The sequence below is a fragment of the Thalassophryne amazonica genome, chromosome 16 (genome assembly GCF_902500255.1).
Source record: "Thalassophryne amazonica chromosome 16, fThaAma1.1, whole genome shotgun sequence".
In the NCBI taxonomy this organism is placed as follows: domain Eukaryota; kingdom Metazoa; phylum Chordata; class Actinopteri; order Batrachoidiformes; family Batrachoididae; genus Thalassophryne; species Thalassophryne amazonica.
The window spans coordinates 1,763,042-1,784,776 of NC_047118.1; the positions used below are offsets into that span (position 1 = coordinate 1,763,042).

General features: G+C 45.8%; 1 long non-coding RNA gene across 1 annotated transcript; it reads right to left on the reverse strand.

Moving 5' to 3' along the window:
• Positions 1 to 1,514: 1,514 nt before the first annotated feature.
• Positions 1,515 to 4,366, reverse strand: LOC117528308. The gene is made up of 3 exons (XR_004565729.1): positions 4,016 to 4,366; positions 3,483 to 3,486; positions 1,515 to 1,807 (listed from the first exon to the last, which is right to left on the reverse strand). It is a non-coding gene; the product is annotated as an uncharacterized LOC117528308 (long non-coding RNA).
• Between the last annotated feature and the right edge of the window lie 17,369 nt (positions 4,367 to 21,735).

Sequence of the window (21,735 nt, forward strand, 5' to 3'; positions counted from 1 at the left end):
TTCATATGTACGTGGTAGTGGGCCCCCAAATGGGCATATTTACTCTTTCCTTGACATTTTGAACCACAGCTGAAAGGCTGAAGGGAAGAAAAGAAAAGAAGACTCATTGGTTTCAATCATTCATTATTTGTGTTATATGACACTTGAATAGATCTACACCATTTTATTTATTTTATTGATGTTTTATTTAAAATTAGAGAGGTGTTTCTTGCTCTGAAGGCAGTGGGACCCAGTAATTCATCTGACAGTGCTTCAACAGCCACTATAAATCTCCCCATGAACATTACAGCTGCTTCCTCGTATTGTGGAAGCATTGTTACAAAAACCTAACTGAGCCGTGAAATAGAGCAAAACAGGAGAAAAATGCACAGCAAATAGTACAAAAATGCATGATTGTGATGTCACTCATACAATGAGGAAAATTTCACATGACATAGAGTCCACCAATCAAATGACAAGGATCTATTTTGTAGTCATATAATCCAGGCTAACAAGTCTGAGAACCCTCATTTTTATGAAACGGGGAATTATATGTATTGTTTATCACAGGAGACGGCAAACAAGCAGGAATACCCATCACCAAAGAAGTGAAAACAAAAGTAATGAAATTAAACAATATTGTAATCAGTGATGGCACAAAGCAGTCTGCAGCCTCACCACAAGATGGCACTAAATCCTACACACTGTAGCTTTATTTGTAAATTGGGGCAATTATATGTTGTTGCTATTTGTGCTAGTTTGTGCTTTTGTTTGTGCTTGTGAACCTTTTTTTTTTCAAACAAGTACAGGAAGATTAAAAAAAAAACTGCTTTGCTTTAATCCTCAAAAGTTGACATTTTTGCGTGATTCTCGTTTTTCACCCGACAATGAGCATCTTGTACTTTCAAACATAGATGTGTTTTTAGCGCAAACCTTCTGCAGCTCATTTTGGGATTTGGAAACACTTCCGCGTGCAGCAGCGTGATACCTCGGGGTGCTGTGGAAAACACCCTTCTGTTCTGTGGAGTGTGTGTGGACCCGGGGACTCTCGATGAAATGTCCTGAGCCATCGGTAACTATTAAAGGATGTGCTGAGCCAGCAACTCTGCAGCTCTCAGAGGACATGCTCACAGTCAGGATTCCAAAAGCACGTTCCCAACTATCCACAGCAGCCCGCCGTCCAGATTTACTGTTTATGGGCTCCTTGGCTCGGGATCGTAATGGTGCTCTGCTGTCTCTGATGTTGTGGAGCTGGGCAGGGGCCACACAGAACATTTCATTGCTTTGAAGTGTAAATTGATGTCTGGTTCCCGCACCATATGGAGGGTTAGTGAGGCAGGAGCGGCAGCCGTATGGATGTAAGTCTGCCATGTGAGGACATGAGGTCAAACTCAGACTGGACCAGGCCAGAAGAATCTCCTCCCAGCTGAGCTTTGAATCAGACCTGCAATGTCCTCCAAGTGAAAAAAAAAAAAAAAAAAAAAACTGTTGTAAACAGTTATCAATATAAAATAAACTTTTATGGAGGTATTGATTTTTGTTTACCCTTTTTTGTCTCCTCCCCCACATGGCAGCCAGTCAGACATGCAGCTTTTCTCATTGGAACTGATTTATTTATCTGACCCACAGTATCCTGACTTTATGTCTGCTCTCATTTCTGCTCACACTCGTCGTTTCTGACACAAACCTCACAGGTTAGAGGTTTTTTTTCAAAACATGCATTTTGTGCTCATGTGTAGGGGCGGCTCCAGATGGATGATCACAGGGGCTGCTGCCACCCCTGCAGTTTGACTTCTAAGATGTGACACTTTGAGCTGCTTTTTTTTCCCTGACTGGTGTGTGGTGAATATGTTTGTTTTGAGGTGGGTTTTTTCAGAGCGCACTACCTTCCCAACAATCACTTTGCACATTTCTAATGTTTTAAAACTCACTGTGTTATCGGTTTTACTAAAATTTCAAGATTGCTTACCAATCTTCATGGATTATTTTCCTTGGCACCAGCTGGTGCAGGAGTGGTGCTTTTTGTGTTTGCAGTGTAAATGAAAGACCAAGACCTTGAAGAACTTGTGGCCTTAGCACAAATCATTGCTAACTATAACTTCTTTTAAAAGCTATATTTTGATGTTTTTTAATCTCAAATACTGCAGAGAAGATGATCAACCTTGCATTAGATGACCCCTCAAACCTCATGTTTATGGTTCTTGGGATTTGAGACTGAAAGACACCTGGGTAGAGGTCATAGAGTGATGAGGTTACTGATATGAGGTGTTTAGCGATGCTGTTATATTTGCAGAAGAATGAATTTGTTATGGTCTTGTGCTTCCTGTCTTGCAGTAAAGTCATGAGACTGGCTCGGGAACCAGTGATCTAGGGAAACCCTAGTATCTTACCAGCAAATGTTCCACCTGTTGCTGCTCTGGAGTCTGTTGTCTGTCTGCATGTTAGGGGGTCCCTGAGGACCAAGGTTTGAAACCACTGACCTAAGGTGATGTCTAGATGTCTTTGGTACGAGATCTCTTTGGAGGATACTTGGGTACAGTTGGAATGACTTTGCCTCAAACAAACAGCTATTAGAGAAACTCAGATGAGGTGTACTACTTGACTTTGACATTATGGATAAATAATTTCCTTTGGGATCAATAAAGTTGATCTTACTCTTATTCTTATGGCCATATGACACATTTCTTGGAGCATTGCCTGTTTTGCAGGTCCTCTGTGAGGACACCACTAACTGGTAAAGGTCAAAGAGAAGCCCAAGTACAGGTGAACCTTGTTAACTTAAGCAAGTTGGGGTCCAGAAAATTGAACTGTGAGTTAATGAGGTTAACCAAAAACATACAGTAGTCTTTATACAGTAGTCTAAATTTTCAGGGTCCACAAATCAACCGTGAGTAAAGCCAAAACATGAGTTACGCAAACGCAAGTTACCGGTCTTCACCTGTATTACGTGGCAGTTGCAGATAGACACTTACTTTCAAAATGGAGGGATGGACAACGTAGGATCCAGGGCGGTTCTGTTATCCGGTTCCAGACCTGGCTGCAATTTAATTTCAAGAAAGTTGTTTGACAAATGCCCTTTCATGGGGGAAGTCAGCGTCATTCCGTTTACACGTAATGAGGGAGAAGTGGTGAGTCGCGAAACCGGAAAAGTGGATGTTCCCTTTTTGAGTTGGAAATCAGTCATTTCTGACCTATTTCATGAGAGGAATGAGGCTTCCAAGACCACATAATCTATAAAGCTTAAAATCTTTATCTCATTTGTGGTTTGGTGCAGATGTAACAATACTGACAATTTTGTGGATGTCATTTGTGTGATTTCTTGGTAGATTTTTGTGCACATTGTGAAAAAAAGTCATTGCTGCAGCTCATCTCCACTTATGGCTATGAACCAAAAACCAATGATATCTTGTAGGAAAGCAGACGTTAATGAGCTACATGTGTCTGCAGAGCTTATTGAAACATTGTTGCTATTTAAATTGGCAACAGCCATGACTCAAGAAGACTGATCTCCCAATATTACAAACATGAATACTTTCTACTCCAGGCCAGTCACTGAGCCAAGTTATTGAAACCCAGACTGAGGCCCCAACCTTCTTTGGCCACCCCATGTATAAAAATGTGGAGCTGCCCCTGAACATGGGCCACTTTCAGCGTGTTGGTGGCGTCTACTTTTCCGGCAGTCAAGCCCACTTTACCGTGCAACCTGGACTGTCGCCTCAGGCCTCCCCAACCCTCTAATCCCACAGGAAATAAAGTGACAAGAGAGAACAGAACACAAACTGAGAGAGAGAGAGCGAGAACAGAGATGACAACATGAATGAAAGATGACACTGAGAGACATGCTGTCACTCCGTATTCCATCGAGGTAGATTTTGCCCGACAGGACCGCGGGTGCTTGCACGTGTGCATGGACGTCATACATCACGGGCCCCCTGCACAGGGTGTACGTAATATCTGCACCAGTGCCATAAGTATGCATATTTATGCGTCTGTCCAAGTGGGTTGCGTGCGTACTTGTGTGCACTCAAGTGTGCACCTGTGTTTGTGTATCTGCAGAGATGGCGGAAGAACGGCCACCATGCTGCTTATATGCCACCCTGCACCGAGGGGGAAATGACTCCTTCCGTCCTTGACGCAGGCGTAGGAGGAGCACAACTCACTCCTCCTGCTTCTCTGCTTTTTTCTCGCTATCTCCTAAAAGAAATGTAGCCGGAGCGTCAGTCACGCCACCCCCCCCCCCCCCCACCCCCCCACTGTCTCTCTGAGTCTCTCACACACACACACACACGTACACTCTGTCACACATCTCTGATTAACCTCCTTTTTGTCCACGTAACCTTCCTGTTCACCACCTTCTTCTCGATCTACCTCATGCTTCCTGTTTCACCCCTCACCCCTCCTCCTCCTCCTGCTGCAGTGAGATGTCAGCTTTTGATTCCATACAAACCCATCTACACACACACACACACACACACACACACACACACACATGATCCTCTCTCAGGAAAAATGGAAAACAAACCCAACAACAAACCAAGACGTCTCTGATATTTCCTTCCCTCCCTCTGTTTAATTAAACATGGCCTCCATCTGCTTCTTTGTTTCACTTCCTTTTCTTTTTTTTCTTTTTCTGGGATATTGACGATGGTTGTTCTCATCATCATTTCTTAATTCCGTGTTTTAACCCCGTTTTAACCACATACATGTGCATTAACACTGGAGAAACATGTCACAGACATGCATGAGCGCGTGCACGTGTGGAGGAGGGTGGATTTGTTCTGCTTCAAAGTTCTGTGCCAAATGTTCTTCAGAACATTCAATCTCTGTTCCTGTGCCATACTGAGAAATATACGAAATAAAAATAACGTGTTTTTTTTTTCTTTTTTCTACAAAATCCAAAGTGAATATGTGTTGTTTGTTTTTGAGTGTGGGTTTGTTTCATTAAGCTTAACAAGAAGTCACTCACACACACACACACTCACACACACACACACACACACACACACACGGATTCTTCAGTTAGGCCCTTAAAAACATGAAATTATGGTCAAAAATAAATGGCCAAATTATGCCACTTGGACATTCAGAAACTTTTTAAATTTATTAAACTCATCTCTGGATTTTTTTTTTTCTTCCATTGTGTATGTAAACTGTTGACCCTATGAAAGAGGAAAATTGAGTTTGAATGTTTTTTGTTGTTTTTTTTACCAAGGTGTACCTATACAGGTTTATTGCAGTTCTGAATAACACGCTGTTGAACGTTCATAACGGCTCCTTCACACATAGTACGAATCTGGTCAAATTGTGATTTAAGTGCCCATGAAGCAGGAATCGTGTGAAAACCGTGTAATTTCATAGCCGTTTCCAACTCCGCGTACACCTGTTGCTACAGTTAACTGAGCACACCAGTGGCTGACAGAGTGTGCGCTGTGCAAGCCCATCGAACCCTCTCACGGCAGGTGTCAGCCAAATTCCAGGTGACACACACGAACATGTAACACCACTCGCATGGCACTTAGAACATGTGTGGCCATTTGCACTCTTGGCACAACAATAGTCTGCAGACAATCACTGTCGTACTCGCAGTGAAATTTGTCTAAGTGGCCCACGAATGTGGCTTTGGTGTGTGCATTGAACTGACAGGAGGTGTGGCTATGACAGAAGGGGCCGTGGAGATCTGTCATTCTGGACATCCCAGCTGGACAGTACTGTGTTTGGACAGACATGGACTAACAACTGACCACTGTGACACACATGTGTCTGTTTGCTGTCATCAAGTGGACAAGGCAATGGGCTGCAGGAACCGAGTAGCGCACATGGACAGGCTGCCCCCAGGTTGAAACAGACAGTGAGGAAAATAAGTATTTGAACACCCTGCAATTTTGCAAGTTCTCCCACTTAGAAATCATGGAGGGGTCTGAAATTTTCATCTTAGGTGCATGTCCACTGTGAGAGACATAATCTAAAAAAAAAGTAGAAATCACAATGCATGATTTTTTAAAATAATTTATTTGTATGTTACTGCTGCAAATAAGTATTTGAACACCTACCAACCAGCAAGAATTCTGGCTCACACAGACCTGTTAATTTTTCTTTAAGAAGCCCTCTTATTCTGCACTCTTTACCTGTATTAATTGCACCTGTTTGAACTTGTTACCTGTATAAAAGACACCTGTTCACACACTCAATCAATCACACTCCAACCCGTTCACCATAGCCAAGACCAAAGAGCTGTCTAAGGACACCAGGGACAAAACTGTAGACCTGCACAAGGCTGAGATGGACTACAGGACAACAGGCAAGCAGCTCGGTAGAAGACAACAACTGTTATGATTATTTATTAGAAAGTGGAAGAAACACAAGATGACTGTCAATCTCCCTCGGTCTGGGATTCCATACAAGATCTCACTTTGTGGGGTAATGATGATTCTGAGAAAGCTCAGAACTACACAGGAGAACCTGGTCAATGACCTGAAGAGAGCTGGGACCACAGTCACAAAGATTACATTAGTAACACATGATTCTGTCATGGTTTAAAATCCTGCAGGGCAGCAAGGTCCCCCTGCTCAAGCCAGCACATGTCCAGGCCCGTTTGAAGTTCACCAGTGACCATCTGGATGATCCAAAGGAGGCATGGGAGAAGGTCATGTGGTCTTATGAGACCAGAATAGAGCTTTTTGGAATCAACTCCACTTACCATGTTTAGAGGATGAGAACAACCCCAAGAAAACCATCCCAACCGTGAAGCATGGGGGTGGAAACATCATACTCTGGGGGTGCTCTTCTACAAAGGGGACAGGACGACCGCATCATATTGAAGGGAGGATGGATGTGGTCATGTATTGCAAGATTTTGCCAAACAACCTCCTTCCCTCAGTAAGAGTAGTGAAGATGGGTCATGGCTGGGTCTTCCAGCATGACAATGACCACAAACACACAGCCAGGGCAACTAAGGAGGGGCTCCATAAGAAGCATTTCAAGGTCCTGGAGTGGCCTGGCCAGTCTCCAGACCTGAACTCAATAGAAAATCTTTGGAAGGAGCTGAAACTCCAAACCTGAAAGATTTGGAAAAGGTCTGTATGGAGGAGTGGACCAAAGTCCCTGCTGCAGTGTGTGAAAACCTGGTGAAAAACTACAGGAAATGTTTGACCTCTGTAATTGCAAACAAAGGCTGCTGTACCAAATATTAACAATGATTTTCACAGGTGTTTGAATACTTATTTGCAGCAGTAACATACACTCAACAAAAATATAAACGCAACACTTTTGGTTTTGCTCCCATTTTGTATGAGATGAACTCAAAGATCTAAATCTTTTTCCACATACACAATATCACCATTTCCCTCAAATATTGTTCACAAACCAGTCTAAATCTGTGATAGTGAGCACTTCTCCTTTGCTGAGATAATCCATCCCACCTCACAGGTGTGCCATATCAAGATGCTGATTAGACACCATGATTAGTGCACAGGTGTGCCTTAGACTGCCCACAATAAAAGGTCACTCTGAAAGGTGCAGTTTTATCACACAGCACAATGCCACAGATGTCGCAAGATTTGAGGGAGCGTGCAATTGGCATGCTGACAGCAGGAATGTCAACCAGAGCTGTTGCTCGTGTATTGAATGTTCATTTCTCTACCATAAGCCGTCTCCAAAGGCGTTTCAGAGAATTTGGCAGTACATCCAACCAGCCTCACAACCGCAGACCACGTGTAACCACACCAGCCCAGGACCTCCACATCCAGCATGTTCACCTCCAAGATCGTCTGAGACCAGCCACTCGGACAGCTGCTGAAACAATCAGTTTGCATAACCAAAGAATTTCTGCACAAACTGTCAGAAACCGTCTCAGGGAAGCTCATCTGCATGCTCGTCATCCTCATTGGGGTCTCGACCTGACTCCAGTTCGTCGTCGTAACCGGCTTGAGTGGGCAAATGCTCACATTCGCTGGCATTTGGCACGTTGGAGAGGTGTTCTCTTCACGGATGAATCCCGGTTCACACTGTTCAGGGCAGATGGCAGACAGCGTGTGTGGGGTCGTGTGGGTGAGCGGTTTTCTGATGTCAGTGTTGTGGATCGAGTGGCCCATGGTGGCGGTGGGGTTATGGTATGGGCAGGCGTCTGTTATGGACGAAGAACACAGGTGCATTTTATTGATGGCATTTTGAATGCACAGAGATACCGTGACGAGATCCTGAGGCCCATTGTTGTGCCATACATCCAAGAACATCACCTCATGTTGCAGCAGGATAATGCACGGCCCCATGTTGCAAGGATCTGTACACAATTCTTGGAAGCTGAAAATGTCCCAGTTCTTGCATGGCCGGCATACTCACCGGACATGTCACCCATTGAGCATGTTTGGGATGCTCTGGACCGGCGTATACGACAGCGTGTACCAGTTCCTGCTAATATCCAGCAACTTCGCACAGCCATTGAAGAGGAGTGGACCAACATTCCACAGGCCACAATTGACAACCTGATCAACTCTATGCGAAGGAGATGTGTTGCACTGCATGAGGCAAATGGTGGTCACACCAGATACTGACTGGTATCCCCCCCCAATAAAACAAAACTGCACCTTTCAGAGTGGCCTTTTATTGTGGGCAGTCTAAGGCACACCTGTGCACTAATCATGGTGTCTAATCAGCATCTTGATATGGCACACCTGTGAGGTGGGATGGATTATCTCAGCAAAGGAGAAGTGCTCACTATCACAGATTTAGACTGGTTTGTGAACAATATTTGAGGGAAATGGTGATATTGTGTATGTGGAAAAAGTTTTAGATCTTTGAGTTCATCTCATACAAAATGGGAGCAAAACCAAAACTGTTGCTATATTTTTGTTGAGTGTACAAATAAATTATTTTAAAAAATCATACATTGTGATTTCCGGATTTTTTTTTTTTTTTTTAGTTTATGTCTCTCACAGTGGACATGCACCTAAGATGAAAATTTCAGACCCCTCCATGATTTCTAAGTGGAAGAACTTGCAAAATCGCAGGGTGTTCAAATACTTATTTTCCTCACTGTAACACGCAGCAGGCGATCTGACTGTAACATCACCCACCTGAGCTCTGTTTCATATGCTGCGGTGTCCTGCAGCACACTGTCCACCTAGACACGGCAAGATGAGCGCGGGCTGGCAGGACACACGCCAGCAGATGTAAACATGAATGAGATGAGGGAACTGTTTCTCATTCATGCGATTTCATGACTGTATGTCAGTGACCATGGGCCATCTACAGAGGAACAGACGGCTCATATTTGTATTGCCCACTTGGTGAGAGGGATTTAATACAATGCGATGGTTTCATGTGGTGTGTCTTTTTTTTTTAAATACACCCACGTGCTTCCTGATATAAGGCAGTTTCCAGAATGTTTTAAAGGATAGTGATGGTAGCTCACTTGGTAAAGTTTCTGATTGGCAATTAGAGCTTTTGGAAGGCACAGGTTCGAATCCCATGGGTGACATATATATATTTTTGTGACCACATCGTGCAGCTGGTGACACTGTGTTCCTACGTGCACGAACCGTCGCACCGGCATTGTGCACACCTGCCCATCGGCGCAATGTTTCGTGGTGCGCACATGCCAGCTGCTCTGACAGGTAGGCGTCACCTGGAGTTGTACATATTCGCACTATGTGTGAAGGGGCCTTAAGATTCAAACCTGAAGGATTGGATTGTGTTTTGTGGTTGACATAAGTGAAGGGCCTGTTTGCCTTGGCAGCAGTATGCACTCCACTACTGAGGTCTATACAACAGTCAGACGTGGCTGCTGCAGTGGATTATTTTCAAATTGAAACATGAACACATGTCCACTTTCCACCACATCCTCACTTTTTCTTTGCATTTTCACTTTGTTTGCATGTAATTTGCCGAAAAACTCAGAGAAATTCTGTGTTTTTTCCCCCGGAAGTAGAGAAATTACATCATATGCATCATATGCAGTAGTGTTCAGAATAATAGTAGTGCTTTGTGACTAAAAAGATTAATCCAGGTTTTGAGTATATTTCTTATTGTTACATGGGAAACAAGGTACCAGTAGATTCAGTAGATTCTCACAAATCCAACAAGACCAAGCATTCATGATATGCACACTCTTAAGGCTATGAAATTGGGCTATTAGTAAAAAAAAAAAGTAGAAAAGGGGGTGTTCACAATAATAGTAGTGTGGCATTCAGTCAATGAGTTTGTCAGTTTTGTGGAACAAACAGGTGTGAATCAGGTGTCCCCTATTTAAGGTTGAAGCCAGCACCTGTTGAACATGCTTTTCTCTTTGAAAGCCTGAGGAAAATGGGACGTTCAAGACATTGATCAGAAGAACAGCGTAGTCTGATTAAAAAGTTGATTGGAGAGGGGAAAACTTATACACAGGTGCAAAAAAGTATAGGCTGTTCATCTACAATGATCTCCAATGCTTTAAAATGGACAAAAAAAACAGAGACGCGTGGAAGAAAACGGAAAACAACCATCAAAATGGATAGAAGAATAACCAGAATGGCAAAGGCTCACCCATTGATCAGCTCCAGGATGATCAAAGACAGTCTAGAGTTACCTGTAAGTGCTGTGACAGTTAGAAGACGCCTGTGTGAAGCTAATTTATTTGCAAGAATCCCCTGCAAAGTCTCTCTGTTAAATAAAAGACGTGCAGAAGAGGTTACAATTTGCCGAAGAACACATCAACTGGCCTAAAGAGAAATGGAGGAATATTTTGTGGACTGATGAGAGTAAAATTGTTCTTTTTGGGTCCAAAGGCCGCAGACAGTTTGTGAGACGACCCCCAAACTCTGAATTCAAGCCACAGTTCACAGTGAAGACAGTGAAGCATGGTGGTGCAAGCATCATGATATGGGTGTTGTGAAAGTGTAGTGACACGGACCCACAACAGGGGGCGTAAATGAACGGACAATGAAAGAGTCAAATATGAACACTTTACTGTTGTGAAAAGCACAACCAAACACAACAGATTACAGAATATGTACAATAGTCAATTAGCAAAGGTGACGTGTGGGCAGGCTTGAGGATAGAGGACGTCTGTCCTGAGAAGAACCGGAACCACACGATTTCCTCCGCCACCGAACCTGAAGAATACTGGAGCCGCCAAATCCCGAACACCCCAGGTGGCCACTGTCTCCGCGTGTCGGATCTGGTACTGCTGGCGAGGAGCAGAGACAATCAGATGTGGGTGTGTGAACACCCAGTAACAACAACGGTGGGAATTCCACCTCCACCTCTAACACACACTCGTGCAGTGTCTGAGTAACCACTTATCTGGATATGCAGGCTGAGAAGGTTACCTCCTAAGTTAGACGATATCTCGGCAACGAGGTGGAGATGAAGTCTGGTCTTTATGGAGTGGGATGATGAAGTGTAGATGGGTGACAGCTGTCAAGAGATAATGAGTGACAGCTGTCACCCCCGGCTGTGTCCGTGGCGGCAGCGCCCTCTCGTGCCTGAAGCCCGCACTTCAGGCAGGGTGCCCTCTGGTGGTGGGCCAGCAGTACCTCCTCTTCTGGCGGCCCACACAACAGGACCCCCCCCTCAACGGGCGCCTCCTGGCGCCCGACCAGGCTTGCCCGGGCGATGGTGGTAGAAATCGGCCAGGAGGGCCGGGTCCAGGATGAAGCTCCTCTTCACCCAGGAGCGTTCTTCGGGTCCATACCCCTCCCAGTCCACCAAATACTGGAACCCCCGGCCCATCCGACGGACATCCAGGAGCCGGCGCACAGTCCAAGCCGGCTCCCCGTCGATGATCTGGGCAGGAGGCGGCGCCGGTCCGGGAGCACAGAGGGGTGAGATGTGGTGGGGTTTGATTCTTGACACGTGAAAAACCGGGTGGATCCGCAGTGAAGCTGGGAGTCGCAGCTTCACTGCGGCAGGACTGAGGATTTTGAGGATTTCATATGGTCCAATGTACCTGTCCTTGAGCTTTGGAGAGTCCACCTGGAGGGGGATGTCCTTTGTGGATAGCCACACCTCCTGCCCGGGCTGGTAAGCAGGGGCCGGGGACCGCCGGCGGTCTGCATGGGTCTTCGCCCTCGTCCTTTAACAAGGCAGAACGGGCGGAGCGCCACACCCTACGGCACTTCCGCAGGTGGGCCTGGACCAAGGGCACACCGACCTCTCCCTCCACCACGGGAAACAACGGGGGCTGATACCCCAAACACACCTCAAATGGGGAGAGGCCAGTGGCAGAGGACACCTGGCTGTTATGTGCGTACTCGATCCAGGCCAGATGTTCACTCCAGGCCGTCGGGTGGGCGGACGTCACACAGCGCAGGGCTTGCTCCAATTCCTGATTGGCCCGTTCTGCCTGTCCATTGGTCTGCGGGTGATACCCGGACGAGAGGCTCACAGTGGCCCCCAGTTCCCGGCAGAAGCTCCTCCAGACGTGTGAGGAAAACTGGGGACCACGATCAGAGACGATGTCGGTAGGTATCCCATGCAGACGGACGACGTGGTGGACCAGGAGGTTTGCAGTCTCCTGGGCCGTGGGGAGCTTCAGGAGGGCCACGAAGTGGGCCGCCTTGGAGAATCGGTCCACTATCGTGAAGATGGTTGTCATGCCCTGGGACGGCGGGAGGCCCGTGACAAAATCCAGACCGATGTGGGACCAGGGGCGATGAGGCACAGGAAGTGGCTGAAGAAGTCCCTGTGCCTTCTGGTGGTCTGCCTTGCCCCTGGCACAGGTGGTGCAGGCCTGGATATATTCTCAGATGTCGGCCTCCAGGGACGCCCACCAGAAGCGCTGCCGGACCACTGCCACGGTCCTTCGCACCCCCGGATGACAGGAGAGCTTAGAACCATGACGGAAATCCAAGACAGCAGCTCTTGCCTCTGGTGGGACATAGAGTCTGTTCTTCGGCCCTGTTCCGGGGTCCGGGCTCCGTGCCAGGGCCTCCCGGACGGTCTTCTCCACGTCCCAGGTGAGGGTGGCCACGATAGTGGACTCCGGAATGATGGGCTCCGGTGGATCCGACAGCTCAGTCTTGACTTCATCTTCATGCACCCGGGACAAGGCATCCGATCTCTGGTTCTTGGTCCCGGGGCGGTAGGTGATCCGGAAGTCAAAACGCCCAAAGAACAGTGACCAGCGGGCTTGCCTGGGGTTCAGCCGCCTGGCGGTCCTGATATACTCCAGGTTCCGATGGTCAGTGAAAACCGTGAACGGCACAGACGCTCCCTCCAACAGGTGTCTCCACTCCTCAAGAGCCTCTTTCACCGCAAGGAGTTCTTGATTGCCGACGTCATAGTTCCGTTCAGCTGGGGTCAACCTGCAGGAAAAATAGGCACATGGGTGAAGGACCTTATCGGTCTCTCCGCTCTGGGATAGCACGGCTCCTATCCCTGAGTCAGAGGCGTCCACTTCGACCACAAACTGGCGGCTAAGGTCGGGCTGCACCAGCACTGGTGCAGTCGAGAACCGTCGTTTCAACTCCTTGAATGCGGCTTTGCACCGATCCGACCAGGTGAAGGGGACTTTTGGAGAGGTCAGGGCTGTCAGGGGGCTAACTACCTGGCTATAGCCCTTTATGAACCTCCTGTAGAAATTTGCAAAGCCGAGGAACTGTTGCAGCTTCCTCCGGCTTGTAGGTTGGGGCCAATCTCTCACCGCCGCAACCTTGGCCGGATCAGGGGCGACGGAGTTAGAGGAGATGATAAACCCCAGGAAGGACAAAGAACTGCGGTGAAACTCACACTTCTCGCCCTTCACAAACAGCCGGTTCTCCAACAACCGCTGCAGGACCTGACGTACATGCTGGACATGAGTCTCAGGGTCCGGGGAAAAGATGAGAATATCGTCCAGATATACGAAGACGAATCGGTGCAGGAAGTCCCGCAAGACATCGTTTACCAAAGCTTGGAACGTTGCGGGGGCGTTAGTCAATCAATCAATTCAATCAATTTTTTTATATAGCGCCAAATCACAACAAACAGTTGCCCCAAGGTGCTTTATATTGTAAGGCAAGGCCGTACAATAATTATGTAACACCCCAACGGTCAAAACGACCCCCTGTGAGCAAGCACTTGGCTACAGTGGGAAGGAAAAACTCCCTTTTAACAGGAAGAAACCTCCAGCAGAACCAGGCTCAGGGAGGGGCAGTCTTCTGCTGGGACTGGTTGGGGCTGAGGGAGAGAACCAGAAAAAGACATGCTGTGGAGGGGAGCAGAGATCAATCACTAATGATTAAATGCAGAGTGGTGCATACAGAGAGCCTGAAAGCTGAAGGCTCTGCCTCCCATTCTACTCTTACAAACCCTAGGAACTACAAGTAAGCCTGCAGTCTGAGAGCGAAGCGCTCTATTGGGGTGATATGGTACTACGAGGTCCCTAAGATAAGATGGGACCTGATTATTCAAAACCTTATAAGTAAGAAGAAGAATTTTAAATTCTATTCTAGAATTAACAGGAAGCCAATGAAGAGAGGCCAATATGGGTGAGATATGCTCTCTCCTTCTAGTCCCCGTCAGTACTCTAGCTGCAGCATTTTGAATTAACTGAAGGCTTTTTAGGCAACTTTTAGGACAACCTGATAATAATGAATTACAATAGTCCAGCCTAGAGGAAATAAATGCATGAATTAGTTTTTCAGCATCACTCTGAGACAAGACCTTTCTGATTTTAGAGATATTGCGTAAATGCAAAAAAGCAGTCCTACATATTTGTTTAATATGCGCTTTGAATGACATATCCTGATCAAAAATGACTCCAAGATTTCTCACAGTATTACTAGAGGTCAGGGTAATGCCATCCAGAGTAAGGATCTGGTTAGACACCATGTTTCTAAGATTTGTGGGGCCAAGTACAATAACTTCAGTTTTATCTGAGTTTAAAAGCAGGAAATTAGAGGTCATCCATGTCTTTATGTCTGTAAGACAATCCTGCAGTTTAGCTAATTGGTGTGTGTCCTCTGGCTTCATGGATAGATAAAGCTGGGTATCATCTGCATAACAATGAAAATTTAAGCAATACCGTCTAATAATACTGCCTAAGGGAAGCATGTATAAAGTGAATAAAATTGGTCCTAGCACAGAACCTTGTGGAACTCCATAATTAACTTTAGTCTGTGAAGAAGATTCCCCATTTACATGAACAAATTGTAATCTATTAGACAAATATGATTCAAACCACCGCAGCGCAGTGCCTTTAATACCTATGACATGCTCTAATCTCTGTAATAAAATTTTATGGTCAACAGTATCAAAAGCAGCACTGAGGTCTAACAGAACAAGCACAGAGATGAGTCCACTGTCCGAGGCCATAAGAAGATCATTTGTAACCTTCACTAATGCTGTTTCTGTACTATGATGAATTCTAAAACCTGACTGAAACTCTTCAAATAGACCATTCCTCTGCAGATGATCAGTTAGCTGTTTTACAACTAACCTTTCAAGAACTTTTGAGAGAAAAGGAAGGTTGGAGATTGGCCTATAATTAGCTAAGATAGCTGGGTCAAGTGATGGCTTTTTAAGTAATGGTTTAATTACTGCCACCTTAAAAGCCTGTGGTACATAGCCAACTAACAAAGATAGATTGATCATATTTAAGATCGAAGCATTAAATAATGGTAGGGCTTCCTTGAGCAGCCTGGTAGGAATGGGGTCTAATAAACATGTTGATGGTTTGGATGAAGTAACTAATGAAAATAACTCAGACAGAACAATCGGAGAGAAAGAGTCTAACCAAATACCGGCATCACTGAAAGCAGCCAAAGATAACGATACGTCTTTGGGATGGTTATGAGTAATTTTTTCTCTAATAGTTAAAATTTTGTTAGCAAAGAAAGTCATGAAGTCATTACTAGTTAAAGTTAATGGAATACTCAGCTCAATAGAGCTCTGACTCTTTAGTTAGTTAGTGAGGCCGAACGGCATGACCAGGTACTCAAAGTGACCTAACGGGGTGTTAAATGCCGTCTTCCATTCGTCTCCCTTCCGGACCCGAACCAGGTGATACGCATTCCGAAGATCCAATTTTGTAAAGATTTTGGCTCCATGCAGGGGGGTGAACACGGAATCCAACAAGGGCAACGGGTATCGATTGGGAACCATAATCTCATTCAGCCCCCTGTAATCGATGCATGGACGGAGTCCGCCATCTTTCTTGCCCACAAAAAAGAAACCTGCACCCATCGGGGAGGTGGAATTTCGGATCAACCCGGCAGCTAATGAGTCCCGGATGTAGGTCTCCATTGATTCGCGTTCAGGTCGTGAGAGGTTGTACAGCCTGCTGGACGGGAACTCCACGCCTGGTATCAAATCAATGGCACAATCGTACGGACGGTGCGGAGGAAGGGTGAGTGCCAGATCCTTGCTGAAGACGTCAGCAAGATCGTGGTACTCAACCGGCACCGCTGTCAGATTGGGAGGGACTTTGACCTCCTCCTTAGCCTGTAAACCGGGAGGAACCGAGGATCCTAAACACACCTGATGGCAGGTTTCGCTCCACTGAACCACCACCCCAGACGGCCAATCAATCCGGGGATTGTGTTTCAACATCCAAGGGAAGCCCAAAATCACACAGGAGGTAGAAGGAGTCACAAAAAACTCGATCTCCTCCCGATGATTCCCAGACACTACCAGAGTTACTGGTTGTGTCTTGTGCGTGATTAAAGGGAGAAGGGTGCCATCTAGTGCCCGCACCTGCAATGGTGAAGGAAGCGCCACCAGAGGGAGCCCTGCTTCCCTAGCCCATCTGCTATCCAGCAGATTCCCTTCTGACCCCGTGTCCACCAGTGCTGGGGCTTGAAGGGTTAAATCCCCACTCAGGATTGTAACTGGGAGTCGTGTGGCAATACGTGTGTGTCCCACGTGCATGTTATGACCCCCGTTTAGCCCAGTCTCTAAAGGCGAGTGTTGTCGTTTTGGCCGTTTGGGGCAGTTTCTCTGTATATGCTCCTTTGAGCTGCAGAAAAAACACTCCCGGTGGACCAGCCTCCTCATTCTGTCATTTGATCTTATATTGGCCCTGCGCGTTTCTCTAGCAACACCAGCAGGGGGTGCTGTTGCCCCACGGAGCGCTGCGGCTGTGGGGCGTGGGGAGGGCGGAACCTTTTCAGACCCGGAAGGGAGAGGGACGGCGCGCCCCGGCCACGTCCTTCGTCTCGCTCCCAACGGTGTTCCTCTAACCGATTGTCTAACCATATAACGAGATCAATAAGTCCATCCAAATCCCGCGGTTCGTCCTTGGCCACCAGGTGCTCCTTCAGGACCGACGACAGTCCGTTTATGAAGGCGGCGCGGAGCGCAGCGTTATTCCAGCCGGACCTCGCAGCCGCAATGCGGAAGTCGACTACATAAGCGGCTGCGCGCTGGCGTCCCTGTCTCATTGACAGCAGCACAGTTGAAGCGGTCTCTCCCCTGTTAGGCTGATCAAACACGGTTTTGAACTCCCTCACAAACCCAGTGTACGTATGAAGGAGCAGTGAATTTTGCTCCCAAAGCGCCGTAGCCCAAGCGCGTGCCTCTCCTCGAAGCAGATTAATTACATAAGTTACTTTACTAGCATCAGACGCGTACATGACGGGACGTTGTGCAAAGACGAGCGAACACTGCATGAGAAAGTCCGCGCACGTCTCCACACAACCTCCGTACGGCTCTGGGGGGCTTATGTATGCTTCAGGGGATGGTGGGAGGGGTTGTTGAACGACCACTGGAACATTCATATCCTGCACAGGGTCGGCAGGAGGAGGAGCTGCAGCAGCGCCCTGAGCGCTCGCTGCCACCTGTGCGGAGAGAGCCTCCACCCTGCGGTTCAGGAGGATGTTTTGCTCGGTCATCTGATCCAACCGAGCCGTAAAGGCAGTGAGGATGTGCTGCAACTCACCAATCACGCCTCCTGCAGACGCCTGTGCACCCTGCTCTTCCATTGGCCATTCAATGGCTGGGTGACGCCCCTCGGAGTCCATGACGATGGCCAAGATATCCTGTTGTGAAAGTGTAGTGACACGGACCCACAACAGGGGGCGTAAATGAACGGACAATGAAAGAGTCAAATATGAACACTTTACTGTTGTGAAAAGCACAACCAAACACAGCAGATTACAGAATATGTACAATAGTCAATTAGCAAAGGTGACGTGTGGGCAGGCTCGAGGATAGAGGACGTCTGTCCTGAGAAGAACCGGAACCACACGATTTCCTCCGCCACCGAACCTGGAGAATACTGGAGCCGCCAAATCCCGAACACCCCAGGTGGCCACTGTCTCCGCGTGTCAGATCTGGTACTGCTGGCGAGGAGCAGAGACAATCAGATGTGGGTGTGTGAACACCCAGTAACAACAACGGTGGGAATTCCACCTCCACCTCTAACACACACTCGTGCAGTGTCTGAGTGACGTCCGGTCTTTATGGAGTGGGATGATGAAGTGTAGATGGGTGACAGCTGTCAAGAGATAATGAGTGACAGCTGTCACCCCCGGCTGTGTCTGTGGCGGCAGCGCCCTCTCTTGCCTGAAGCCCGCACTTCGCCCTCTGGTGGTGGGCCAGCAGTACCTCCTCTTCTGGCAGCCCACACAACAATGGGCATGTTTCTCTTACTATGGTGTTGGGACTATATATTGCATACCAGGTATCATGGATCAGTTTGGATATGTCAAAATACTTGAAGAGGTCATGTTGCCTTATGCTGAAGAGGACATGCCCTTGAAATGGGTCTTTCAACAAGACAATGACCCCAAGCACACTAGTAAACCAGCAAAATCTTGGTTCCAAACCAACAAAATGAATGCCTTGCAGATGTGAAGAAATCATGAAAAACTGTGGTTATACAACTAAATACTAGTTTAGTGATTCACAGGATTGTTAAAAAAGCAGTTTGAACATAATAGTTTTGAGTTTGTAGCATCAACAGCAGATGCTACCATTATTCTGAACACTACTGTATAAGCCCGCCGTCAAACGAGACTGCGGTTACAAATTCATAAATATAATAAATCAATTCAAGTTAAATATTCTTTAAAAAATCAAATTCTGCTCTTGATTTTTTTCCAGCATACATAATCAAAGTGAAAACATTTTTAATGCATAAGCTAAATTAAATAAAACTAAATAAATAAATTAAACAAAAACATTTAGTCAAATCTCACATAAGTAAAGGCAGGGGCTTCAGCTGCTCCCTTGTTTTCCACTGAGGGTCGCACAGCAGATCTGTATATTAATTTGACACACATTTTACGCCGGATGCCCTTTCTGACGCAACTCCACATTACATGGAGGAATGACAGGGATGGGATTTGAACCAGGAATCTTCCACACTCAAACTAAGTGCAGTAACCCCTTGACCATCACCCCTGCCTTTTTCTCAAAAACTGAAATGGTAATGTCTCAATTTCACACCTTCATACACAAATTTTGAGAAAAGCTGTTTCCTATAACCAGACGATCACAGGTTCAGTTACCCTAATCAGACTGAAGAATCCTTTTTCAAAGTCTTTAATCCCAAAACTAGTTGCTGTGTGCAGATCAGGATCGTGCAAAGCAGCCCTTGTTTGCATGCAACAGTCAAACATAAACAGATCCTTCATCAGATGGAAATTCACATCATTCCCACCCCAGATCACTTTTAAGGCAAAAACATGCAAATGGTGATAGAAGCTCCAGTTTGGCAAAAAGATTCCCAGGGTACTTACCAAATCTGAAAGACTGGGCACTTAAAAATCCAAAAGTCCCAGTCATTTTCCAAGATAGCAGCCAAAATGACCTACAGAAAATTACTTTTTTGCATTGAAATGTTTTTATTCCATTGATTTGTGAAATATTTGTGGCAAATTGGATGTATGATTGGATATTCACCATAATGGATCTGTTTTACAGGATCAATGAAATCCAAGAAAGTGTCTAATTTCAAGATGGCCGACAAATCAACTCCAACATAATTTTTTTTTTCCCCTAAAAATAAATAAATAAATAAATAAATAGTCTTTACTTATTTGATCTGTGTGATCTTGGTGTCAATTTGTAGGTTTTTAGACACATTGGATTAAATTTTTCATGCTCAAAGAACAATATGACATGCTTAGTGGCATAAATTAGCATTTGTCCATGTTGACTGTTGATATTAAAAAATAACAACACAATATTTTCAACACTAAACACCTTTTAATTAGCTGACATGCAGTCCTTACAAGACATGAACACTAAAAACGTGCTGGATGGAAACCATTAATACTAGATGCAATAAACATCACTGTAACTTGGTGCATAAGTGAAATAAAACATAACAAATGCTATAAATAGAAACTAAACTAAAATATAACAAAATGGAATTTGACATCAATATCATTTAATAAGTGAAATTGCATGGGACATTTTGGCAGCTATCTTGGAAAATGGCTGTGAGATTGGAAGGGCAGGTGGTAATTGATTTTGCAAAAAGGATGGAAATGGCTGTGGTGAACACCTACTTTAAGAAAAGGAAGAACCACAGGATAACAGAGTGGAACAAGGTGCACACAGGTGGACAACATTCTGTGTAGTAGATGCTAAAAGAAATTGGTGACTGTAACGTTGTGGCGAGAGAGTGTAGCTAGACAGCATAGGATGGTAGTTTGTAGGACTTTAGAGGTGAAGAAGAGAAAGTGAGTGAGAGCTCACAAAGGATCAAATGGTTGAAGAATATTGTGTGAAATTCAGTGAACAGGTGAGAGAGACACTGGATGGAGGGGAAGGGATTTTTGACAACTGGAAAAGTACTGCAAATGTGTTGAGGGAGACAGTTAGGAAGGTACTGGGTGTGACATCTGGACAGTAGAAGGAAGACGAGGAGACTTGGGTTCAAATCCCAGCCTGACCGGAAAATCACTAAGGGCCCTTGGGTAAGGTCTTTAATCCCATAGTTGCTCCCATGTGTAGTGAGTACATTGCATGGCAGCACGCTCACATCGGGGTGAATGTGAGGCATTATGTGTAAAGCGCTTTGAGCATCTGATGCAAATAGAAAAGTGCTGTATAAATGTAGCCCATTTACCATTTTTTTATTTTGGCGGTGGAATGAAAATGATCAGGAAAGCATAAGGACAAAGAGGTTGGTGAAAACTAATTGGGATAGTTAGAGAGATAAAGAAAGTAGACAGGAGTACAAGGAGATGTGGTGTAAGGCAAAAAGAGAAGTGCCAAATGCAAAGGAAAAGCCTTTTAGCGAGCTGTATAAGAAGTTGAATACTAAGAAAGGAGAAAAGAACTTGTACCGATTGGCCAGACAAAGGGACAGAGCTGGAAAGGATGTGCAGCAGGTTAGGGTGGTAAAAGATGCAGATGGAAAGTGCTGACAAGTGAGGAGTGTGTGCTGAGAAGGTGGAGGTAATATTTTGAGGAGCTGATGAATGAAAAAATGAGAGAGAAAAAAGGCTGGATGATTTGGAGAGAGTAAATCAGGAAGTACAAGGGTAAGGATGACATGAGGGCAGCTATGAAAAAGATGAAGAATGGAAGGGCAGTTGATCCAGATAATATTCCAGTGGAGGCATGGAAATGTTTAAGAGAGATGGCAGTGGAGTTTCTAACCAGACTGTTTAATAAAATATTGGAAAGGGAAAGAGAGAGGATACCTGAGGAGTAGAGACGAAGTGTGCTGGTTCCTATTTTTAAGACCAAGGGTGATGTGCAGCGCTGCAGTAACTACAGAAACATAAAGCTGATGGGGAGGGGAGGGGGAGACATTACAAAGAAATCTGCACCCTCTTTGCCCTTTCTGGAGTCAGGTTGACACCTATGCTGTGATCTGTAGTGAGAGCAGAGAACAGGTTGAGT